The 27,055-nt window shown below is 41.2% G+C and overlaps 1 protein-coding gene across 5 annotated transcripts in view; it reads right to left on the bottom strand.

The window, feature by feature from the left end:
• Positions 1–25,429, bottom strand: part of SHISAL1 (shisa like 1) — an 86,383-nt gene extending 60,954 nt beyond the window's left edge. For 4 of the 5 annotated variants that reach the window (XR_005828165.1, XR_005828166.1, XM_040596332.1 and 1 more), the window contains exon 1: positions 25,317–25,429. The gene's annotated coding sequence lies outside the window, so the exon portion shown is untranslated. Of the gene's footprint in view, positions 1–24,815; positions 25,030–25,316 lie in introns of those variants that run through there. The other variant, XM_040596331.1, reaches the window with a different exon arrangement.
• Between the last annotated feature and the right edge of the window lie 1,626 nt (positions 25,430–27,055).

Raw genomic sequence — 27,055 nt, 5'->3', positions numbered from 1 at the left:
ATTCTAATGCCAACTTCATTACACTGTAGTGAATGACAAAAGTTTCAACATAAGAACACAAAGTTTTGACTCTTAACAGTAAATTTGTAGAGGTATTTCAGCAGGTAAGAGGAGGCTATGGTTTCCTGCAGAAAATCTGGCTGTCCTATCAGTTATAAGTCAAATCCAGTTTTCCTTCTGCAGGACAGACTGATAGATATTTGAAAGTTGACATGAGCAGAAGTTTGTCTTGGAGGTATATTTATTCTATACCCCTTTCATCAGAGGCTCACAAAGTTCTGAAGAAAGAATTTACACCTGAAAACTCTTTGTGTAATTATCATGACTGAAATATTACACAGTTACTTAATTGTTTCTACAAATGTCTGCTCTTCTCTGGGGCTCTTATCAGCATCAATATCTTTTAGCTCAATGACTTCTATAGACTAGTTGTAAATAAACAGTAAATGCTATTGGATCAGTTTAACATTTGCTTATTCTTGCGCTACAAAAAGGCTGACCTTCCCTTGCTGTATCACTTCTGGTTTTGTATGTCCTTTTTTGCATTCCACCTTCCAATAAACAGTTTCAATCTTTTCAGTATTCCCTCTGGAGCAAGTCTTGTGTCACCTGTCATGTGAGGAATATGGGAGAAACTCAAGAGTCCCTGATTAGGAAGCTAGAATTATCTTTTAATAAGGCTTGGATCACAATGCTTATTTCAAATACACACTTAGAAAGTGAAAGAGTATTGAAGAAGTAAGGCAATGTTTTAGATTAGACAAGACATATAAGATATGCTTCCATAGCTTAAAAATCGTGGGTTTTTTGAGAAGGTACATCACAGTAGTTCAGAAACACCATCTAGTGAATAACAAAAAGTCAGTTTGAAGGAGGCCGCCTTCTTAACCTGACATACTTCCACCTAAGAGCTATTTACTACCACAGGATGCTTTTGGGTTGTATCTACTCCCCCCGCCCCCCGTCTTTACGTCAACTGTATACTGAAAATGTCAAACAAAAAGGGTAAACCTGCCATCCTGCCATTTCATTTTGCTCATAAGCTCTAAGCATAGCAGCTTCTGAAGACAATTTTGAAACAGATGAATTTCCAAAGCAAATCACACAAATCATCATCTTCCTCATAAGGTAATTAACAGTAATTGCAAAAGCCACTTTAACTCACAGAAATCTCTCTCAGTCTCAAAAGAAAACTCGCCTTGAAGTAGAGCAGTGACTAAGAAAGGATTTAAGAAAAATCACTTAGGAAAACACTTCTCAGTTAATCAGGCCTGCATCTTGAAATTGCAACATTGTGGGCACCAAGTGTCACCGAATTCTTCACAGAAACCTTCATAACCAGGCTAGACACCTGCACTGCAATTGCCTTCCAGTGTCATAAACCTTGTCACAAAGGGGATCTTCAAATGAAGACTATTGCAAAATATACTCAGAGATGAGACCAAAGCTCATCTGAAAAAGTAATAATCTTCTTCAGGAAAGTCAAAAGGTAGCAACCACAGCTTAAATGTCACAGTTTGCTTCCTTGCAGGGCACAGTCATTTGATAATTAACAATTAAGTTGCAAAAAAATCATATATCTAAGAATTGCTGATGCATACAAAAGAGTAAAGCTAGCTTATTTGTTTTATTTAGTAGAAAAATACCTGGGATTTTCAAATAGATAAAGCAAGCCATAAAGAAATCTAGAAGGCATTGATTGTTAAAGTAAGCAGAATGGAAAATTGGCTATGATTGAAGACAAATATGACAATTAATGTTTACAAGCCAACAAGTAACGAGAAAAGCCAAAGCAGCCATATATGTGACAGCAATATGTAGACTTCTGAACTGAAGATCTCTGACTGCTAAATGCATGCAATACAAGACAAATAAATGCACTTGAGACCTGTGGGGATATCAGCTCAATGAACTTGAAACAAGCTGTTAGTATAGCACTGTCTCAGTTGCAACTGCATAATACAGCCAGTTCAGAAGAATATCCACATGAAAGGCTAACAAAGTACTTGCAATTAAATCATACATCTAAAAATCCAGGCAGTCATATTGGTGTGACTACCCACAGACATTTTCAAACTTTCTGTGGGAACAGTGTGATCAAAATGTTTTTTGAAAGCCAGTATCATGATTGATGATGATGATGAAAAATAGAATGGTTTGGCTTAGAGGGACCTTAAGATCATCTATTTCCACCCCACCCCCCCACCCACCCCCCCCACCATGGGCAGGGACACCTTCCACTAGATCAGGCTGCTCAAAGTTCCATCCAATCTGGCCTTGAACACTTCCAGGGATGGGGCATCCACAGCTTCTCTGGGCAACCTGTACCAGTGCCTCACCACCCTCACAGTAAAGAACTTCTTTCTAATATCCAATCTAAATCTACCCTCTTTCAGCTTAAAGCCATTACCCCTTGTCCTATGACTGCAGGCCCTTGTACAAAGTCCCTCTCCAGCCTTCTTGAAGGCCCTCCTTCGGTAATACAACTACTAAAAAGTATTACTACTTATTATTATTAAAATCTTTACCAATATTACTATTAAAAAGGCAGATCTCCCACAGATGTCCATATACAAAGTTTCAGAGCAAATCACAGCTTGAAATTGCTGCCAATTAAGCTGAGGCAAGTGCTTGGGTTCTGCTGTTCATCTTACAGGTGGAGGAGAGCAGGAGCCAACTGAATTCAGCCTAACGCAGCATATGAGCATGTCCATGGGTCTCTGAAACCACTCACATAGATCAAATACCAGTACCACCAGGGACGTTAGTGAAAACTTCCATCTTGGTCTCATAACAAGGCAAAAGCATCCCAGTTATCCATCTTTTCTCCAGTCAGGCTTCTCATTGTACTTATAAGGTACTAGCTACCAGGAAAGCAGCATTTCCAAAAAGATGACAGAAAAACAGGATAGGGAGCCAGCCGAGACATACATGGTACATGAAAACACAAACCCCTTGAACATCAGGGCCTCCTACAGCACATCTGGCTACACAGGGAGGTCTTCAAGCATGCAAAGAAGTTTCTAGCAAAGCATGAGCAGAGGTAGAGGGAAATGTGTGTGCATATCTGTGTATTTAAGAGAGAGAATGCAATGTAAGAAATCTAAAAGTAATTTGATTTTATTGCAAGCAGTTACATAATGGGCACCACAGCAAAAGCATTTCCCCTATAATGGATCTATCAACCTGTCAACGCTACACTGCGGCACCTAATTAGCCTGATACTTTTTTATCCACCTTGCATTATATTTCAATTTGCCTCTTTAGTTGGTGCATGAAAAAACATTCTGGAAAGGTTGGTTGTACCCTAAGAAAAAAAAAAAATCATGAGCCTTAAGTATTTTATATTATACCACATAAATATACGTCATCCATTTTTACTGCTAAAAGCCAGACTGAAGCTTCTTTGCTTTTAATAAAATTTATTATTGAAAATAAAAACTCTTTGTATATTCTGTATAATTCATATTGTTCTGTCATGCAAACACATTGTTCAGATTGGTCATTCACATGAAGATAAACATGTTTATTCTCCCATTGGTTCAGTGCTATGAGAAAATTAATGCACTGTAAAGCTACCCATAATATAACTCAAAATATGAATACTTCAATCCTTCAGAACTTTCCTACTGGAAAAAAAGTAATCAGATAATTGAAGAAAGCTGTTTTTCATCAGGAAAATCAGCAGTTTTACAAGACAAAATAACTACTGTGCAAACATCAATATTTTCTCCACTGTTACAAACCTGATGCAGTTTGAAAGCGTGCATACAGATAATTTCCATATATTTAAGCACAGCCTGCAGACAGCACCTAACAGCCTCAGATGGTACTCTATTTTTCATCTACACACAGGCTAAAAATCTGTCCAGTTGCTTCAGCGCTCCATGACCAACTGACAGCTTAGGTCTCAAGTGTGATAATCCAGTGTAACAAAAACACATAATAACCACCACAGCGTCAACGTGTCATCGTAAGCACACCCTCTCTCCCCTATACAAGTATAGTTCTTTCACAGTATTGCAACACATATCAATGCAATGTCTTTGTTCAGAGTTTGCAGAGTGACAGCCAGATGGAAAAAAAAAATCCCAGGTCCTAATTCTTTTAATGGCCTTGGACCCTTCTGATGTCTCACTCTTTTAGGAATAACCCTTTTAAAGATAAAAATTATTCTGTCATTAACTAAAAGCAGCATGACTTCTATTCAAACACTAGGAAGTTTTACTTCGGGAGAACACGTGATGTGAAAGTGATTCCCCCCTTATTTGAAAGATTTCTGTAGCATTTTCAGGCAATATATGTTCAGGCATTCATCTTATGTGACAAGAAATATTCTTGGATATTAATAGTCTTTTTCTTCTGAAGTTTTTCTGAAGGTTTTTAAAATGACAGGTATATTCATACTACCTCAACAAAAACAGTCGCTATTTGCGTGTATCGGCCTGACTATCGCCCTTCAGATTTTGCAGTCATTTTGCTAGTCCTTTAGGTCACCAAGAAGGATTCTGTATTAGAGGAAGTTGGAATACTTCATGTAAGCAACACGTGGGAACAGAAGCAGATGCCAGATTTTGAAAAATTCTTGGTTTTAATTCAATTGCCTCTACATGTTTATTGTTGCATGTACTTCACAATGCAATGGAAACAGCATTTCAGGCTTTCCTGCTTGAATTTTTGTCCTTAGTTTATTTGTGCTAAAATGATGTGATATAAGTGACAGGACATATGTGAGATATATTATGACATATGATATATGGCATATATGATACGGGATATATACAATATATGTGAGATATACAATATGTTGCATTATATGCCATATATAATACATATTAGATATGATGCATATATGAGATGATACGTGGCATATATGATATATACATCTAATATATAATACATATTATATATGCCAAATATATGATATATGTATCATACATGCCATACATGAGATAAGCTATACATGAGACGTGTGTATATAGCTGATATATGTAAAATAATTACAATGTGATATACATATGACATCATATATCATATATATATCCTATACAGCCTATATGATGAGAGATAAAAGTAGATGATATGTGATATATATGTAGCACATGATACATATGATATATGGCATATATTATATATACACAATACACAATTATATGAAAGAGATGATCTGGCATATATGATATATTTGGCAGATAAGAGACGTATACGGCATATATGACACATGATAAGAGAGATATATACAATATCCTGTATGGCATATATTGTATCTCATATATCAGAAAAATATCGTATATCTAAGATGTGATATATGGCATATAAGATAACAAAGATACATGATACGTAATATAATTATATATGTCATATATATGGCATACATGAGGCCTATGTATGTGATAGATGAGATACACAATATGATATGAGATATATGATATGTGATATGGAAGATATGAGATATGATATATGGCATATATGATATGGGATATATATGATATATGTGAAATATACAATATGTTGTATTATATGCCATATATAATACGTATTAGAGATGATACATATATATGATAGATATATGTGAGATAGATATATGAGATGTGATAGAATATATAGGATATATGGCACATATGAGATATGATGATACAAACAGGACCTTGGTTTTGACAGACCCTCATGGGATTAGTCACATTCCACCAGAGTAGCCTCTCCTTTTATCTAGACTTTTTGTGCAGTTGTGAACCTTCAGTGACCAGCAAAGCAACCATTTTCATTACTACAATGCATACTACATGTTCAGAGTAATAAAAACTTTAAATACTGGTGAGTTCATGAAGGTATTTTGACTTAATAGCTTGATCTTTTGGAATCTGTGTGAATCAAGCCAGAAATCACAGTACATTGTCTCAAGCTGTTAAATGTGACAAACCAGGTTTTCAAATCTATTGAAACATGTTTTAAAACCTCTTCCAAAACCCTTTTCAGTATCTTTCAGTGAAAATCACCTATTAACTATGCTGAAATATAGTGCACTACATAAATGGAAACAAGAAACTAATATAAGATAGGATAATAATAAAAATGAAGAGTGAGAGGTTGGACCAAGATGTGAGAAAGCCTCTTAGCAACAAGGTACCAGAATGAAAAGGATGCTGCACATATGCAGCAAGTTTATGCAAAACACAGGCTAGAGTCCAACTGAACAACTATCTATATTCTGGTAATAAAAGCACACCGCTTTCAGATGTTTAGGAAAATGTACTTACTTAGCACTTACTCACTACTGATAACTGTACTACGAGGTATAGGGAATGTTTTAAAAAGAGTTTCTTGCCCTAAATACACTTTGAAACTAAAACCAGTTGTGTAGAATGAAAATTCAAAGCCTGTTCCAACTCTTTCAAAAAAACAATGCAGCTAAGGAAGGACTTAAGTGAAAACAACAGGAAAAGCAGTATTTTTTATTTCCACAGTAATCATCATATAATGCTTCATCACTGAACAATGTTTTAAGTCACTTTACAAACTACCTGAAAAGAACAAATCTTTTGGCACTTGAAACACTATCAGTTTTGTTACACAGCATCTCAGATCCAAATGGTTCTTCTAATGTCTGCTTCATTTTAGCCCTCATCTATTTAATTGGTCATGCAACAGGCACATTTGTGTGATTTTCACCAACTCATATCCCTTCTCCTCAGTCTCCCATCTCCACAGAATTTAAAGGTTAAAAACCATGACCAATGAGAACAAGCAACAGAACTTAAAATACTCAAAATCAATTAAAAAATATATTAATTTACTTATAAATTAACTACCTAAAAGATGCTGCACATACCTCTGAAGTGCTTTATTTGAAACATCAGCCTTGCTATTGTCAGGCAGTAGTGAATACACAGGGCTTGAGTTTTCTACAGCTCTGTTGTCTCAGCTTGCTTTGCTTGTCCAAGATCAACCTCATCAAAAGGATGGACTGAGTATTCATCCAATAATAAATATTAAGAAGAGAGGGATATTGGAAACAAGTCTTCTGGGTAAGCTTACATTACCTAAAGTAGGGACTGCCTACTGGCCCATGATGATGGATTTACTAGCTGTGATCACTGCACTTGCTTCCCATCTCCAGACACAACCTTTTAAAGGGCCCAGCTCTTACAGAAGAGACTGCTGTGCCCCATGCTTCATTTCTAAAATCAAGTACAGAATGGTATTCAGGGAATAAAACCAAAACAAACCACACTAAAATTACAGTAGGGCATGAAATCTGTGGTCTATTCAATGCATCTAGTAGAAGAGGGGTTAAGTTAAAGGTCCCTAAGCAGAAATTCCCCTGGAAGATATTTAGACATTTCTGGGATACATCTCACCTATTTTACTTTTTTTTCAGCATACAGATCTATATCTAAACTCAGTTCAATAGAGAAAGAAGCAGCTTCCACATGCAAATCAGTATGAACTTCTCCATTTGGAAGATAAGGAATGTGCTGTTGACTTCACTGAATTATGACAGGTGGTGAGAACTCCATTGTGCATGAATACATCCAATTAATGAATCACACTCTACCTACTACCACTCGGGACCAGCTAAGTGTGAGGCGGTTTTAAGAAGCCTTATTTCTGACAGCGGCCGATAGCCTTTTAGCCAAATCCAGCAGCAAGGGCCAACCACGGAATTTCCTTAGAGGTAAACGAAGAATACTTCACTGACAAGAGAGCAGGCTGTAACAACAATATACACGGAAACAGAGAAAGACCGCTGGAAGATGTAGACTTGAACTTTCTTGAGGCAATGAGGATGTGCCAAGAGAAGCAAATCTACATATACAGTGGACAACCACTATGTAAACTGCAAAGAACCCAAACTATTAAGAGCAAAAGAACTCCTGTCACGTCAAGAAGGGGGGGGTCCTTAAACCCATTATATCTGATCAGCCTGTCAGTTTCCCAAGAAAGACGAGACTCTTGTGTGCTTGTCCACTACCTGCATTTTGACAGCCCCTTGTATCGGAGGGTGATTCAACTGACCTATGCAGGGCCCCCCTGCTGACAGTGTCACTGAGTCAAATTACTTATAACAACTACACATTTCCAGAGATTATATAAAACGAACTTCAGCTGAAGATTTTTGTTATACAAAATGCAAGTTTGTGACAGAATAAGATTCAAAGATTGCCGGTGATAATACACTAACTGCAAAACAAGCTTAAAACAATACACATAATAACAGCCAGCATGACTTAGTCATAGAATAAAGTTCTTACGCAGTAGGTGTCCCTGTTGGGGAGAAGACAGGTTCAGCCCATCGGCTGATCCCAGAAGGTACGATGGAGTCTTCCCTAACTTCTCCCCTCCTTTGCTTACTTTTTATACTTCATAGCACATTGCATATTCATCGTCATACACAGCATTGCTTAAGTTTCTTGTTTCTAATGCAAATTAGCATGCACCCTCAGATAGCACCACTGAAGCCTTTGACTAACTACACATGCTCTCCAAGCCAAGTTTTGCTCTCTTTCAGGAGGGCTATTTGAGTTGGTGGTTGCAATCTCCACCACCGCAATTACCTTTGTCCTAATTTCACCTTATCAGCTTAGCCAGAACTTTCTCATTTGGAGGCTTCTTTCTGCACAATTTAGGTAACAGTGCTCTTTGTCCTGTTCTTTGTTTCCCAAGGTTGATTCCCTTGATTAGAATTCCTTTCATTCATCTATTTTGATCACTTTAGAGGGTGGGTTAGCTCAACATAAACATTGTGCACAGAAATGTTTATCATATAGTTAAAAACTAAATCAGAGTTTTGAAATTTGGGAGTAGAGACAACAATTCCCCCCACCCCCCACCCCGGATTTCTTTCAGTCCAAGACCAGTTCGTTTTCTTTACATTTAGGTGGAGCTTGAGTGACTCTAGTCAAACATATTTTTGTTACTGATCGGCACTGCACACCCAGTGAGTTGCAGTAGTACCTTGGAGGCAGGAAACTTTGGGATGGAGGTGTGCATTAGTATTACAATGAGATCATCTCATCCAAGGAAAGCAGTTTTGCCACAACTTGGTTCAGCAGTGGACATCTTTTCATCTTACCAGCTGCGTGGTACCATCAAGTTCCCATTCCTGCAGGGAGTACAACAGAGCCTGGCCATGGTGTCTCCACTCTGCTCCACTGTTCGTTACTCCTAACAGCAAGCGCTAAGATGGCAGGACATGTCGCTTAAGGAGCCACGGTAAAGTAGATTTCATGTATGTCAACCACCCTGAAAGTGATAACTGTATTTTACCCTAAAAAGCTTTCTGTAATACTATACTTCTGTTGGGTCCCAATTTGCTCCAGTTCCCCCTGAAGCAATTTTCCCACAACTCCAATACAGAAAGTTGCCCACAGTTTGACGGTAACTGACAGCAAGATAACTTCTTGCCGTATGAAGAATGGATGCAGTGACTACAAGGGGATTATGTCACATCAGCAACAGCATATACGAACCAGAGCTTATATAACACAAATGAGAACCATGTCAATAACATAATTAATTCAAAAGGCATTCTATTTAAGTTACATAAAGGGTTTTAGAAAAAGATAAGCAAGACTATCAGCCTGAAATCATACAGGTTGTTTATTACTTTTTTATTTGGCGTACAAAAGTTTTCATGGTTGGCCAAATCACAGTATCAAAACTTTTTAAAAAACACTTCATGGAAAGAAGTTAATTTGAGATTCAAGAGTACTTTTTTTTCACAATGGGAGAATATAGAATAAAATGCTTAAGTAAATGAACTGAAAGAGGTACAATGTGCAGCAATGGAAGAAAAGGAATTATCCATCACTGAGTTAAACCATGTTGCTCACTAGACAGGCCATTCCTGTGTATATGGAACTGCTAATGCAGGGTCCAAGGACAATGTTAACAGGCTACAGGAAGGGACAGAACAGAGGTCAAAAAATTCAAGCACTCTGCAGTCTGTGCTTTAGGACACTGATTACAAGGGGAGCCTTTTGTCCTATGGCTGTTGGAATAGCACATAAAAGCAAAGAATGCACTTGCAGTATAAAAGTAGGCAGAATTTATGACACTGGCTGAGAAATACCTATCAAATATATAAAAAGAGAATGAAGGAAGAAATCTGGACAGACAAATGATTCCAAGTATTTCCTATACCTTAGGCAGCCCAAGGTTATGCCTAAAAGTGTTACAAAAACAGGATGCTTTTAGGGTACCCCTTAAGGGAATGTATTCTGTAGATTACTTTCCCAGCAAAGAAGGAAATTAAAGGAAAATCATAGATATTTTGGTGATACAAAAGGTTAATTCTGACAACATTGATGTCTTAATCTAAAAGAAACAGCAAAAGAGCATGACTAGAAAGTCTGCACAGCTCTGGAAAGAACTAGAATTCACAGAGTAAATCAAAGCAAGAAGGTAAAGAGACTAAAATAAAAATAAAAACACTATATTTTGAAATGGAGGCACTTCAAACTGTTCAGGTGACCACAAGGATTCCACAACAAAGGGCTATTGCAAAAATAACTCAATTTTCTTCAATATCTGAGCTGAGCTGCTAGTGTTTGCTACTGATGATGTTCAATGGTTGTTCTGTCTCGAGACAAACTCACGTGAAGACTAGCTAGATAGTAGTCCCCTTAAGTATTTTGTCTAGGCATACTCTGTGACTCCACAATTAACCAAATTCTTTTGCAACACCAATAACTGAAATTTGATTTCCCAAAGTGGTAACGATTACCCATACCCTAGCCAAGGTAAAAACATAAGGAGTGAAAAACCCTAAGCATCTGGTGACTCACTGAAGACTCTGCTAGTTTTCACATGGGAAAACTTACAATTTATATGGGAAGGAAGATTTGACAGCCTTAAAGATTTTTCTTCTTTGTATTCTATGAGGAGACACATCTTAAGACTGCCTTACACAAGAAGCCCGAGTACTGCATCCCTGAGGACACATATTCTGGTTTTAAAGCAGTTTGAATAAGCATGGGGAATTCAGATCACTTTGAAAGTCCCTTCTTTTAGCACCACAGAGTCTAATTCCTACTGCTGACCAAAATACTCCACAGTGAGCAAAAACCAAGTACCATTTCTTTCTCAGAAACTTTAAATCTGTACAAGAAACACAGCATAAAGTCATAGCAGAAAACTGCTTCACTGTTGCAAGTTGAGAAAAAGCAAAAATCTACAGAACCATTATAACCACAATGCATTCACATTCCATGAATGTTTCTGCTGTCAACTGATTAAATACCTGACCTGCTCATTAATTATATGCTCATAAATACATGACCTGATCATCCTGCTGTCAAGATGCTGTGTTTCTAAGTTAGAGGTTGGTCTCCACCAGAAATCTTTTTTCTCTTTTTTTTTTTTTTTTTTTTGTGATTCTAGGCCTCTTTTCCTCTCCTTCTTGTCAACTTACCTCCTGGAACCATGTGTTCTGCTCCTCCCATTGCTGCTCTTGATCCTGAACACTAGTAAGGCAGACCTTCCACATTCCTGCTGTCACTACTCCTCCGTAACCTCATCTGGCTCTCAGGTTTTCCCTATTGAGTCCTTCAAAGACTCTGACAGAAGGCAAAGAAGCACACAGGCTTAATAGAGGAATTTATTGACTTATTTAGAGAACTTAAGAGTTCCAATTCTACAAAACTATGATAAGCCCTGAGGTACACACTCCCTTACACTGAGCTGACTCCCTCCTCAAAGCATCCACAGCTTAGCAGAACACTTCCTTGCCTTCACCCAAAACCCATTCCAGTAGAATCCATAACTCACAATACTGAGTAACTGGGGAATAAAATGGCAAAGGAAATTCACACTGGTAAATGCAAAGCAATGCAGGGAGGAAACCCCCTCCCCTCACAGCTTTGCACAATGGTGAGCTCCAATACGGCATGAGCTACTGCATCTTAGACAGATATGAAAGCTATAATAAAAACAGAAAAGTATGCGTGCCAGTTCTATGCAGATGGTGATTTAGCACTCAGTAGCAGTCAGAGAGCAGCTAGAATTTCACAAGCTGCTGAGGAAAAAAGGGAACAAAAGAAAAGTCCATTATATCACTGTACTAGTTTACAGTTTATCTACATCTCTAGAGCTGGAAAGGGAACAGGAGGGAACGAGTAGGATAGTAAGAGGTATAGAGTGTTTTCTGTATGCAACCATTTGAACAGACTAGGAAGATTCAGCTGGGAAGGAATCTCATAAAAGTCTACAAAAATCTACAAGTGGCATTGACAAACTGAATAGGCAACAATCATGCATCACTTCTCATAATACAAGAATTACAGAGTTATCAGATCGCACTTCTAAAATGAACAAAAGGAGGTGGGGTTCTTTGTCCACACAGCATGCAGTTTAACTGGATTGTTATTTTTTTTTTATGTAAAAGCTTACTTATATTTTAAGAACAATTAAGCAAATTTTATGGATAAAAACATCCACCAACAGCTATTAAACATAAAACTATGATCTCTAATGCAGAAAGTACCCGTGATGCAGATGGCCAAGAGCTGAAAGGCTATATGTGGAAATACATTTGTCCTATACTTACAGGCTAGGGTATCAAGCCCAGTATCAGAGACACAACAGCAAGCCAGATGGATGCTTAACCTGATCCAAAACAACCACTCTTACATGCTTTTTCTGTGTCATCTGCTCAATCCAAAAGAGCCACACCAAAGCCCAGTCTCCCTGTCCCGTTCCCCACCCCTGCAGTATGCCAATACAAAACCAAACAAAGCATTATTCTACAAGACTTCAGTCACCTTTTGATGGCTGCAAAGATCACAATTTTGTGAAACCTCTTGGCACTAGAAGACATTCTCCAGGCTGCCTGAAAGTCTGCTTCTGAGCAAACACAAACTACCATAGCCTCAAGTTCTACAGGAAAAAAAAAAAAAAAAAAACAAAAAACAACTTTACAATTTGATACTTAAAACCCACCCTTCACTGTGTCTTTACTGAAGAGCTGACGCAGCTTTGGATTCTAAAGTCACAGAATACAATCAAGTCACAACACATGGTCAGAGCATGCAAGACAACTCTTCAAACAGACTTTTGCACCTTGAAACCAGATTCCTGTTACAGGACAAAGCCACCATACTGATGTGCAGTTACTATTGTGTATAGATAACTACTGTCTAGAGACTAAACTTAAAATTGCTCTGGACCCAGCACAGGGTACACAGCAGGCAAAAGCTTCAGCAGACTCTTGTGAAGCAGTAAGCCTGCACAGTGCTTAGTTTTTGGCTTCTATAGAATAAAGTCTTCAGAAAAAACAGACTTATGCAGTCCTCAAGTTGTTTCGAGGAAAGCAGCTGATCCCTTTTGCTTTCATAATGAGAACCTTCCCAAGGTTGGGATTTTTTTTGGTAGCAATCTAATATTTTATAGATATTTATGCCTTGTTTCCTGCTTATCACCGGTGTTTTGAGAGTTATACTTTCTAATGTATTGTGCTTTATATGGTTAAAAATGATTGAGGGTTTGTATCCTGGTGAACCTCAGTTTGGACCAAAACCTGATACAGCACACCACTAAGAAAACAGACCACGCAGAAGACATTTTTTAAGTGGTACTTTACTACTTCTGTCTTAAAGCAGCACGTTCTTCAGATGTTATTTCATCTTTCTAGTGTGGGAGATGTGCTGCTAACTACTCATATCATTACATTTTAAGAGATTCTTCACCCTTGTGATAGCATGAACTTCAGTATTGCTTAAGTGCTTGCTTATATATTTTAAATCATTGACATTTCTGCTTAGTCTTGCTGGAAAGTCTGGACCTCTTTCATGTGGGAAGGCAGGCCAGAGAATTTGCCATCCTGATGAATTTCAGCTGCATCCATAATCACTTGGTGCTTCAAAATTCAGGCTCTGTATTTGTCATATCATTACATTTGGTTTTGTTACATCATTACATTTGTTAGCAGTAGCAAGCCATATAACACACAGCTACCTTTATTGGATCTGCTTTGCTACTAATAGCCAGGCAATTTAATTTAGGTAACATCCTTCCTCCCCCTCAAAATGAACATCGCCACCATACTGATGGATTGCATTTAGCATGGATATAGAAACGACATGTGAGATGATTCCACCATAAGATCCAACAGGTACCTATCAAAATATGAAATTTAAAAATATTTTAAGAGCACTTCTTGAAACTGGGCTAGAAAAAGTTTGTGATTCTTTGATAACCATAGCCACTATGGAATTAAAAACTGAAGATACCAAGTTTCTTGAGGACCATATGTCTTAGCTTTGTTTTCAAGAAAAAGGACAGATAATTTACCCTCTTAAAACAAGCTCTGGGGTTTTTTTTAGTGGTTTCCTGAACTCTTCAAACTGTGAGTCTCTGGCTTTTCAATCACAGAAAATGCTTTCATGCAAGAAGACAGGACAACTCTGCAAACAAACTGTTTGTATCATGTGCTCATCATCTCAATTCCCAGCAAACCCCATGTTATTGTGGGGGGGCACTCTGTGCCAGATATAAATTCTCTAATAAGACTGTGCAACTGACTAGTATTTTTTTGTTGCTGTTTTGGCAGATGAATTGGAAAAAATTAGAAACGACATTCATATTTAAATGGGATAAACATTTGTTTGGTTTTGATTCTTGAAACTAAAACACCAGAACATTTGCTTCACTAGACAGAAAGGAAAAGGAATGGAAAAAGCAAAGGAAATAGCTATTAGGCTCATGAAACAGGTAAAGCATTTTCCTGGTTCTGATCAGTATTGCACGAAACAAAACCACCGCTGCTGTTCCTATTACCATTTCCTATGCACGATATGAAAAGGAAGAAGGCACAATAAATATTTTTTAGAGATAGAGCTGGCTCATTTTTGAAGTTTATAGGCAGCTGCTGGACACCTGCTTTGTAGGTGTAACCTACAGTCCAGCCCATAACACCAGTATACTGCAAAATACAGTCAGCCCTCACTTTGGTAATCAAAATAAGCGACGAGTTCCATTACTCTCCACTGTGTGCCTGCCTAAGCCTGCCTAAAGAGGAATACATGACTGACAAGGCAGAGAGAACAGAAAAGGAAGAGCAAGGTCAGAAACTAAAGGAAGAGAAATCTCAGCTTTGATCATGATAAGCAACAGCATTACAGTTTCATTTACATTATTCTATATGAGACTTTTAATTGTTTGCTGTAATGACTATGCAGAAGGTTGGAAAAACAATGCTTGCTTTTAAAGCTTAATTATCAAAACGGACAATATAAACACATCCTGCTTAAGAAAGGTGCTGACTTCCTTAAGAATATTGCTTCTCTTTTATCTTTCCTTAAAAAGCACCTGGCACTAAGAATCTTGATTAGGACTTACCATGGGAGACACACAGCACAGGGTGCTTCTGAAAAGCATGCCTGTGTTGCTGGAGCTCTTCCTTGATCTTTTAAGGTTGAACTATAATTACCATTGATTTAAGACTATTGGATTACATTTCATACTTCAGAGAAGAAGAAAAGAGAAAAATAATCTCTTAAGTGTTTAAGACTGTGAAGCCTCATGAACATGTTTATTTCCTATTTCATTTCCATCATTGAAGCAAGCTTAGAGTGATGTTACTTACGCTCAACAGGTAAAGTAATAAATTTTGTTCTTTTTAGTTCACAATCTTTTGGACTCATGTTCATGCTACTGCAAATCTTCCACTGCAGTCCAAACTCAGAGGATTTTGGGAGAAGCTAGGTGGAGTTAGAAAATAATCATGAGGTTTACAAACTCTGGATCAAAATTTGCCATAACCATTAACCTCATTCCACCCCTCATATTATCACTGAGACATTAGACCAATTACAAAAACATAAAATGAACACACATAAATTCATTTTAATGAGCTACACAATGCATGCCTATATGTGTGCATGTGGATACACATTTGTTTCTTTTATGTAGAATAGATTCTAGAAAAAAAATGGAAATAAGCTTTGGACTATGGCCTTAGGGCTTAAATGACTAATGATGGATAGAGCTTTCCTTGCTATGAATATGTTACTATCAGAAAGAAGATAGAAACTGTCTAAAAAAGGCAATTAACGGACTGAACAGCTCTCTGCTGACACAAAAGTGTGGGAAGCTAATGATAGAGAGTAGAAAGGCAAAAGAAGTATTATTACTGCCAATTCCTCTCCTCATAAATTTCACATTGTTGTATTTAGATTATTGGCCAGGAGTGCATCCCAATTCCCGCAGAGGCGACTCAGCAAGGGTTTGCTTTCACAATAGTATCGCTCAGACACATAGGGCTTGACCCTACTTCCATTCAAATAAGTAAGAATTCGTCCATGGACTTACAAAAGTAGGATACATGCCTACTTGTTTGTAACATGGAGTTATTCCATGTTACAGAAATATTTGATCCCCGTTTAGTAACTCTTCACCTGTGCTCTTCTACTCTGAAACAAAGAACTGTTTCTCTGTTGCAAGATGGGCTTGTAATTTACAGAGTTCTGTATGTGAGGCTCCTAAAAAGCAATTATCATCAGCAACGTATGATGTCAGCTGCTTTCTTATGTAAAATTATGTTTCTTATGTAAAACCTCTAGAGTTTCAAGAGAGCTGCTTTTGAGTGATACCAGTTAAGAGATGAACGATGATGCTCACCCTGAGTGAAAAGAAACAGAAATGGGAAGAAGAGTGACTGAGCCCGATTTTTGCAGCGAAGATGCTGACCATATAGTGATTTGAACACCCAGCTGCTCTTCCAGCAACAGAATAACTTGAAGACTGTCACAAATCACAGGTTAGAAGCAGAAAAGCACCAAGCCCACAGGACCCTTTCTGCTTGCCACCAGTCCTTGCTGGGCTATGGGACAGGACGTGAGTCAGTAACCACCACGCTGGCTAATGGCCCTGCGCTACAGCGATCCCTCTGCAGCCAGTTACACAGCTACCCAGTTACTTGACATCGGAATTCATAGATTTGCCCAAACATGGCCAAGAGAGGCTGCAACACAAAGTAATAATTAGCAATGCCCAACTTCTGTGTATAGAATCTCTATGCATCGTTGGCTTCAGTGATTGTTCATTTTCTGGCTAGAGTCCAGGTTTCTAAATCCCTGCCAATAGTATTTCTAAAAATGAAAATTCAGCAGTATCTTAATCAAGGAAATGCTGCCCTGTCACAACACTTTACAACAGGATCACAATGAATTACTCTCAAAATTCCACACAATCAGAAAAGATAGCAAGCATGGTTATACTGAACTTGCTTCATAAAAATGGTTTCAACATTGAGAACAGCCACTGACTGAATTCTCTCATGACTTTTCAATTCTAGCCAATCTGTCAGCAAGCAACTCTCCCTAGAAGCCAGATATGCAACCAGTGTTTTATTCAGGTCAGGGCTCCTGCACCACATAGCAGCTATAAGGTGCATTTAACTGCTGGTGTAACCGACAACATGAAATTTAGAAGAATGAAAGTGTTTTGGTTTGGGTTTTTTTTCCCACAAAATAGCAATGAAGATCATCTTGAGAAGATGCTGTTAGTTTCCATTTACACCTGCTCAGCATTTCCCTTGTTTTGCATAGCATTACGTTCTTCATGACTATGAAAATCTGGGCTGACACCGTCTGTCTATAGTCTTACGTTGTCTTTTATAGCTTTCAGGTACTTTGTATTCAAGCTTTGTGTTTTGTGATATTGGTACCTTTAGAAATAGAAGTATTTTGTGTCTTTAGAATAGGAAGTTTGGTCTGTTATCTCAGCAGCTTTCTGTCCAAATGACATGCCACGGTTATACTGAAAAAACAAGACAGGAACAAAGAACCAACCTCAACTGCGCAAGTCAATGCCAGTGTTCCGGATTTTAAAGCTTATTGAGTATTCGTAGTGTGCCATTCAAGATAAAGTGCCTGAAGCAGTCAAATTAGCTTGGAAATGTTTACCTCCGTAGAATTTTGCCTATGCTTTTGAATATTAAAATATGAATTATCTGGGAAATGACATTATGGGAAAGCATGCTGGCCACATGCTTTACAGACAAAGCTTTTTTCCTGTTGGTTTTTTAAATTATTTATTTTTTTAACAAGTGTAAGAACTGTTGGGCAGGGGAGTAGATGAAGAATTTCATAAACACTGATGCTGTTAGGACACTACAGGGGGAAAAAAAATGCAGTCTCCCAAATGTTCACCACAAAACCAAACCAGCCCAAGATAAGGAGATAACCATGCCTCACTTGGTAATCAGAGAAAACGGTATTCTGACTACCATAAACAGAAAATTGTGTGAAAAAGCAGCCCTGGATCTTTTATATTTGGGATTGCAAGATAAATGGCAAATGCATAATCTGCATGACTCAAGTGACTACCTTCCCACTTGCACTTTTAACAGCTTTATTTGGACACAACAATGGTTTTCTAGTGGCAAAATTAATAGAATACAGGGATTTTGGCAAGCAAGCAAGGAACTGCAGATATCTGTGAGCTACATTTTGGAACCCCCTACTTCCCACGGGCTCTAGGTCTTTCATTTTAACTCCTCTTAAAGAAAAAGCATGTAACTGAACAGGTTTCACTGCCGAGTGGAACATAGGAATGTCCGTAAGGGTAAGATGAGGGGCAGAGAGAAAAAATCATGCCTGAAGGAACGAGGGGGGCAGGAGTTTTAGTTCGGAACTGGTCTGACTAAAGTATTACAGCTCAAAGCAGCAGAACTGCAGTCCAAAGTTTTCCTTGGTAATGTCCAACAGTCTCCATATGAGTGTGGGAAAGGACCTTTTGCTTCTTCAGGTAAATTGAAATCCCACTGCCCTTTCTGCTTGACATAATAGCTGTTACACAAAGGATTTACTATGTCACACTTCACTGCTTCTAGAAATCCATTCCTGATATAATCTAAAGGGCCTGAATGGTGTCCATTAGAGTAAGTAGGATTATATCAGTAACATGATCAAGTCTTAATTGTTTCTCAGGGCCAAGGAGAGCTGGTAATCCTCCAGCCCCGCCAGGAATGCCCTGAGATTTGTTGTTTGCAGCCCTCGGTCTGCAAGCATGTTACTGTTAAAAGCTCTGAAGCCTAGAACAATGCTTGATGTTTTGTGTAATGTTACTGTCTGGTTCTTTGTTAGGAAGTTTCTTTGTAGCTACTGAAGTATGTTTGGGAACACATCTTGTTCCTATGGAAATCAGTGAGAAGTCTGCCCTTGACTCCAAATAAAGCAGGAACAGAGTCCTTGTCTGCAACATCAGACATCCTGGCATAAAGTGACAAAATTGGGTGGGCCTGCTAAGCTTCACTGGCATGAAAAGGTCAGCCTACAAATCAAGAAACCCAAAAGGAGAAACACGCAGGCTGGGGCTGCTACACATGCAGAGGTGAGGTCCCTCCCTGCCTTATCCCCAGAGAACATCCCAAATGTGCCCCTTGACTCCAACCCTGCACAGCCAGCCACGTGGACCTGTCAACTACTGTGCTCAGAGCATGCCTACTGCAAGTGGAACAGCCTAGGCAAACCAGTCCTACCATAAAAGCAAGGCTGTATTATGCTAGCTGAAGAGAAAAGGCAGTTCAGAAGAAGCATCTAACAGTTGAGATGCCACCCGACCTCGCATAAATACTCAGCGGTTCCTTTATGTAGACGTTATATATTGACAGAGGATATACTGAGCTGTAAGTGGTGAACATGCTGGTTTTCCTGCTGTGTATTGATTTCTTGGGGGTGGCGTGTTCCCTCTCTGCATTTTGGCAAGCAGTGTATGTGCATCTGGGGTACCAATCACAGCAGAAATCTATCATGTGTCCTACAAACAGCCAGCAGATAAATTTGCTTGCATTTTTCCAGTTATCAGAAAGGAGAAAAAAAAATATTATCATTTTTTCCTCCAGTGCTTTCAATCTGAACTGTTCCAAAGGCTGCACTATGCTGTTCTTAGATTTTTAAGGATTCTCCTGAGAACGGAGGCTTCTGAAGTCTACTGGATATTATCCAGATGCCAGAGCACAGATACGATATGGCAAAGACAAACTGTTTGCCACGTGTTTTTTGCTTCTATCTCTAGACTCTATTCAGCTTCTTTAAATCAGAATTACACCACTGATATTTCCCATCACCAGTGGATGAATTCTTTACAACCAAGGCAATGGCACAGCTATAATGAAGACTTCATACTGCAGAATCTATAGAGGCCAGCAAACAGCTCTTCGTTTTCTTGGCCTTTGAAACTAATCCTTTTGGCGTTTCTGAAGCAGTAAGGCAGGCTGGCCTGCTTGATCTCAGCTTTCATCTACTTTAACATCTGTGATTTCACTTCTGCTCTTACTGGACCACTAACTATTACTATCCAATTCACCAGTATCTGGATAACTCTTTTGTAATGCTTGTCTTCACCGAGCACCATATTTCTTCCTGCACTTTTAAATCCTTATAAAAGCATTCATGCATTCTGTTCCTTCATGCAGAAGGCCACACCATGTTCAGTGGGACTCTGTGAGAAGGAAGATATACTATCCTCTTCAGACTTCCTAAAGTCTATATTGCAGTGATATACAAATTGATTATTGGCAAAGCTCTACAACTATTGAACACCGTTATTGCCTTGAGCAATAAAAATATTTGGAAGTAACTTGAGATAATGTCTCTTTTCATCTCTTTGGCAAGTAGAAAACACACCCAGGTCCAAAACTTCCGAAGTGGCTAGAGAGTTTGTGCATGTGAACTTGCAGGTGTGCAACATTAGCCATTTTAGAGACCTAGGAGAGGTTTCCTTTCAAATACATTTTTTTGAAAAACAGATTTCTTTGGGTTGTTTCAAATTTGGGCCTTAAAAGTGTGAGTCATTCTGAAATCATTGTACACAGTTCATTAAAATACAGCAAGTTAATGAAAGGTCAGAAAGGAGCTTTTCTGCATCTTCATATTTAAGGAGCCTCATCTTGTAAGAAGAATAAGATGTGCAAAGCAGAAGTTTTACTTTACCTTTCACTGGTATGTGAAAATACATCCTTTGTTTTAATTTTGTCAGCTAAATTCTGATGAAAGACAGAAGTAAATTTACCATATGTAACAGAAAAGAGATCTCTATAAAAATCAGTTTTTCATCTGTAAACCTTTCGTAGGAAATAACCCTGCCTCAGTCTAAAAGTCTGGTTTATCAGAAAGCATCAGTATCAATTAGCATAGTGATTTTGAAAAGTAACACCAAACAACAAAAAAAATAGCTGAACCAAGTACATCACATTTTGAAGTGTAAACATTTTATAGTAATTTATGAAGAACATAATTAAGCTCCCAACTGGAATAATACAGAAACAGCTGTCATACCTTCCTAACACCATTACTCATTCCTGTCCAATGAAGCTGTGTGTTTTATGAGCTCACAAAGTATACTTGGAAACTCATCTGCCTTTCTTAAAAACACTGGAAAAGGAAAAAAGGAGGAAAAAAAAATAATCAAGATTCCACTTTGGATATTTGGTGCTGGTTTCTGCCCTTGACGAGCCCCTTGCCACTAATACTCATATTTTAAATTCACGATTGCCTTGTTTTTACATTCAGAAAACCAGTACATTCCACATGACAGCAAACATAGGTGTTCAGGAAAAGCAGGAACGAGCCATTATTCACTCTCTAGTCATTGGAGGACAGGTCTCTGAACTTCTCCAAAAGCTGTTTTCTTCAAATGTATTTAGCAAAGTAATTTTATGGAACTAGCACTAGAAACAATGCATCCATTATATCTCCACACTGATCTGCAACAATTTTACTGCCTCTCAGTAACTAATGATCACACGAAGACCACAATGACTGATACTGGAAAAATGATGGCTAGCATTTCTAGTTACTGTACTGCTGTAACATTTTGCTGCCCCAACAGATATCTGTCCGAGCACAATACATGCATGTAATAAGTCTCTACACTGAAGATCCTCCACTCCAAATGAACAAGACTGAATGATAACTAGGGGAAGGATGACTAGAGAAAAGGTGAAATAGAAAGGTAGAGTGACTTGCCCAGAGTAGACAAGTTGCAGAGGAAAGAGCTCAACCACCCCCACTAAATACCGGTCCAGTATCTTAATTCACCAAACCAGTTGAGGGACTTCCAACACCAGAAAAACAAAGACTATTAAGTTTATTTCTACATGCCAGCAAAGTTTAAGCAATATGCAGCTTGAGCAATATATAACTTAAATATGAACAGTTAGAAGCATTTTTGTTTAAGAAACCCAGTGTACATTATATCCAAGTTATTTTGGTATAATACTGAGTAAAATACATCAAAAACCAGTATCATCATTCATGCCTGTAGATCTATGTACTTTTTCTTCACTCCCTCAAAAAGAACACCACTACCAGTGGCATCTTATAAACTCAAATGTCTTCTTACAATCTTACAGTTATTTTTCAGAACAATAATCACTTAAAACAGGCTTCTTATGAATTACCTTTTTTGCTGCCCTGTTATCAGTCTTAAAAAATAAAATGATGCAATTTTTTTCCCCTCTCCTGGCAACAAGGGTCTGAGAATTGAACTGGAGTATCTGCTCTACCACTAGTAACAAGAGACTGAGCTTTGAAGAAGACATAAAGCACAGAGTAAAACCTAGATCACTTTCTCTCTACCTCTATTGACTGTGCAGCACTAAGTAGTAAAACTTTAATAGTTCAGTACAGAAATTTAAGTCAATGACATCCAAAGGAGATGAGATGCTGACTAAGATGTCATTTCTTTTTCTTTCTTTCTCTTTATGGGATTGTCATAAAATTACTTCACTAGTAACTACGAGCTAGTAATGATCAAACGGTCCTCAATTCCCAAGAAATATTTTCAGACAGATGTTCTCACTACTATGCTGCTAAAAAACCCCAGAATACAAAAGTCAAGGTCACAGACCCTGATTCTTTAGAATATTCCAATAAAAGCCTGAAGTGCAATTTGCCTACTGATGTTATAGAACCTAATGCATTTGGAATGAGGCGTATGTTATAGCACTTTGCTGAACTGAGCTAGGCATAGACCCTTCTTCACGAGTATGGAAGAGATAGTTACTTTGTAATAGTTCATTCACTTCATAAGACCATTTCAAGAAAGAAGAAAAATGTATGCTTCTTACTGAAGTTCCCCTAATATTCTAACTTACTACTCCTGTCATCTAAAATGGCCACAATAGAACATCTCTCAGGCAGTATTCTGACATTCTTCTAACATTTAGGCAGTATTCTGACATATATTCTAACATTTCTTATACACTCCCAATGCTTCTCAAAAGAACACAACGTATTAAAATGTTTCTCGGAAAGCTATGACAATTGGTAGAACAGTTTCAGATGTTTAACTTGCTATACAGTTAAGTTAAAAGTGTGTGCTTGCTCACTCTCTTTCTAAAAAAAAGCATTTAACTCCTTCTCAAGTTGCAACACTAAGGAATCAAGATCGTCAGTTAATTTTACAGTCTTTTCTTCTCTCACTGTTCTGTCTTCTCACTGGGTGTACACTCTTTGTCATAGCAGATAGTCCTACAAATTTAAGAATGCTAAAGGCTCTTCTTTTTACCAGACTGATTAAATTAACCCAGGAAAGCAGTGACTGGTTGTTAGCGTAAAAAGGATTAGAATCACTGATTTCAGCTGGACGGTAAGGGCACACATCATTTGAAGAGCTAACACCACTGTGCTATGTTAAATAAAGGGGGATTTTCACCTGTATCATTGGGGAAGACAGATGTTTAAGACATGTTTACTACATTGTTTTAACAGTATTCTGTCTTAGAAGAGTTTAGCTTGATTAACTCAGAGAGCTTCACAGGTGCAAGTGGGCATTTCCTTTTGTTGACACAGGGTGGGATATCAAGAAGTTAAAAGACTTGTCAAGGTCACACCACAAGAAGGTGACAAAGTTAGACAGTAAGTCACTACGGATACCCAGCTTTGCTGTACCAATAAAACTACAGAGACCACCACAACGCAATGCCTCTCAAAGGGCTACTAAATGGTAAACAAACAAAAAGGCAACAGACATCACCTTTTTCAGTACTAACACGTCTAAGGGGTACTCTGAACAGCAGACAAGTCAAACCGTATGTTAGTCTCTGCTTTACAGCTAAAGGAGGTAAGGCACTATAAGAAGTATTAAGAAACCTTGTATAACTCACACACTTGCTTAGTCCCATCCGTGTATCGTGAATTAAGGCTGGGGAAATAACTGAGCGTTAGAGGAACACTGAATAGAGGCCACAGGATCATGCAGGCTTTAATTCCTTTATTTTCTCCTCGGTGACAAAACACAGTACTAGTACAAATACGCTTCATGAAAAGAAAAAAAATTAAATCGGGCAAATAGATAACCCTGAAGACACAGAGGGGTCCTGTTGTCATGGAAACAAGTCCCCACTAATGAGCTTTCCAAGACATGAGTGATTAATACCTAAGTCCTGTAAATAAATATTGATTCAAACCCCAAACACACACATAATAAACCTACTGCCAGCAGCCTAGATAACGGGTAAACAAGCAAGACCGGCATCCCGCGGCGTGCGCTCTCCGCCGGTCCCCGAGCCGCGCTGCTCACCCGCCGCCCCGGCGCCCTCGGCCCCGCAAAGTTTCCGAGCGGCAAGCGGCCACCAGCCGCGCCGGGGACAGGGCGGGCCGGGCCGGGCAGGGCTCCCACCGCTGCTGCGCTCCGGCCGGCCTGGCCGCCGCGGCGCTACCGGGGACCGGGAACGGCGCCTCCAGGTCCCTCCGAGGTAGCGCCCGGCAGCGAACGGGGCTCGCTCGGTCCAGCGCGATCCGCGACACCACACAGACAGACACACACACACAGCCCCAGCCCTCCGCAACCCCCGTCCGAATCAGCCCCACCTTGCGCTAAGTCGCTCCCAGGGCACGGCCACTTTTCCCAACACTTGCCCGGCGAAGCCCCCGAAAGAAAACTCGCCGCCGAGGCGGGGCCGGGGGCGGCAGCGGAACCGACCTCCCGGAGCGGAGCGCGGTGCTTCACTCCGCGACCCGGGGGGCGAGGCGCCGCTGCTCGGGAGGAGCCGCTGCCTGCTTCCCCATCTCCCCTGTCCGCGGCTCCCCCGCCCGCCCCAGCTTCTCCACTTCCCTCCCTCCGCCTCCACCCCAGCCAGCTGCTCTCCCCCACCTGGGGCCGGCTCTCCAGGTGCCTCCCCACGCCCACGCCCGTCCCCTCTACCGCAGGCGAGGCGCAGGAGCGGACGTGCCGCTCTCCCGTCCCGCTCGCAAACTTCCCCGCCCGCCCGGGCACCCAGCGCCCCTTCCCTGCCCGGCGGGGCACGGAGCGGGCGGCCCCGCTCGGGATACCGCTGACGAGAGCGCAGACCCCCGGAGGTGGCCGCTCACCTCAGGAAAGCCCGGCAGCGTCTTCCGGGGGTGGAGGGTGGAGGTAGCGCTGGCGGTCGCCGCGGCATCACCAATAGAGGTGACAACTAACGGGCGCGCGGGGCGCGCCTCAGTCCCCCCCCCCCCCCCCCCCCCCCCTCCTCCTCCTCCTCCTCCTCCTCCTCCTCCTCCTCCTCCTCCGGCAGGCTCGCTGAGGAGATACGCGTCGCCCGGCGCTGCCGGCACTGGCCGCCCCGCCGAGGAGACGGGCCGCCTCTGTGCCTCGCCGCAGCCGCCCCCCGCCCTCCCGCGGGAGGGAGCGGGGCGGGGGGGGGGGAATTAGCGGGTCAGGTGCGGCTGCTGTGCGGCGCCGCTCTCCGGTGCCGCTCTCCGGTGCCCGCGGGGCGGCTTTCCCCGCTGAAGTTGGGCTCTGTCACCGGCGAGCGGCGGCCCCGCTCCTCTCGCGGGGGACGGCGGGCGAAGCTCGGCGGCTTCCCCGCCCCGAGCCCCCCTCCCCCGGCGCCCCCGGGGGGCTGCAGCGGGGCGCTGGGCGCTGCCCGGCTCCCATGGGCCGGCGTGCGGGCGGTGACCCGAGCCCGCGCCGCACCCCACCCCCCGCTCGTTACGAGGGCGCCGGGGATTAAGCGTACTTTCAATTTTAAGAGCATTACGTTAATAAAATAGAGATTCGGTGTTTTTAAATTACTCCGGGAGCATTCGGCAGCCTGTCCAGCAGCAATCCTCCCCGGGGACGCTTTAATCGGGGGGATCAGCGCGTCCCGCAGGGCCGCTCGCCCGCCGGGAAGCCGCGGCCAGAGGCCCCTGCGCTGGGGCTTCCCCAGAACACGCGTTACAGGGGGGTGGCCCGGCGGGGGAGCGGAGCAGCAGCCCCGGGCGGCGGCTTTGCCCCCCGCACCTGCGCGCCCGCCCGTCGCGGCCGGAGCGGGGCCGCCGCGGTGCGTGCGGCGGGGCTGCGCGAGGCGCTGGCACGGCCCCCCCGGGAGCGGCGTGACGCACGCGCCAGCCCCGCGCTTCGCCACCGCGCGGGAGCCCGGCGGGCCCGTCCCGCTGCGCGTCAGACGAGCCCGGGCCCGGCCGCTCCGCGGGAGCGCAGCGCGGTGCGAGCAGCCGCAGCCCGCGTTCTTGCGGGGTGGCTCCGCGAGGCGCGGGCAGCGCAACGTGCGCGCCCCCGGCCCGCGCGAGCGGCCACCCGCAAGCGCATTCTGCGCGCCCAGGGTGCCCTCGGTGCTGCAGCGGCAGCACCTGCCCCGCCGAGGCAAAGGCAAAGCAACTTCGGGAGAGGAAGATGGACGCTGATTTACGGGCTCCCTTCTCTAAAGATGGCTAAAGCTTCCTCTTCTCCCTCCCTCCTCTGGCGCCACAGCTCCGCGGTCCAGCAGGTGGTTTTGCCCTCGGAGAAGGAGACTGCTCTAAACGGATGTCTCTAAATGAGCTCTCTCATACGAATTCAAATTTTAATAAAAACTATTTTTCATTTACATGTTAATGTGTGACGCGTACAAAGCAGGGAGCTCCACAGACGCTGTTGCAAGAGTGATGACTCATGCCCACCACATGTACATTATTTATTGTTTGGGGGTGAAGCTACGTTTAAATCATACTGCCGGATAACATAATCTGGATGTTCTGAACTGCTTCCCTATAATTATGATCTGAAGGAAGTAAAGCATCCTGTCTTACCCCTAGTCTCTCCCCCCGACATGTTGTAATTCAGAGCCTTGTGGGAAGCTGCATGTTTT

This window comes from Falco naumanni, chromosome 5 (genome assembly GCF_017639655.2).
Source record: "Falco naumanni isolate bFalNau1 chromosome 5, bFalNau1.pat, whole genome shotgun sequence".
NCBI classification, from domain to species: domain Eukaryota; kingdom Metazoa; phylum Chordata; class Aves; order Falconiformes; family Falconidae; genus Falco; species Falco naumanni.
This window is presented reverse-complemented; position numbering and strand designations above follow the sequence as displayed.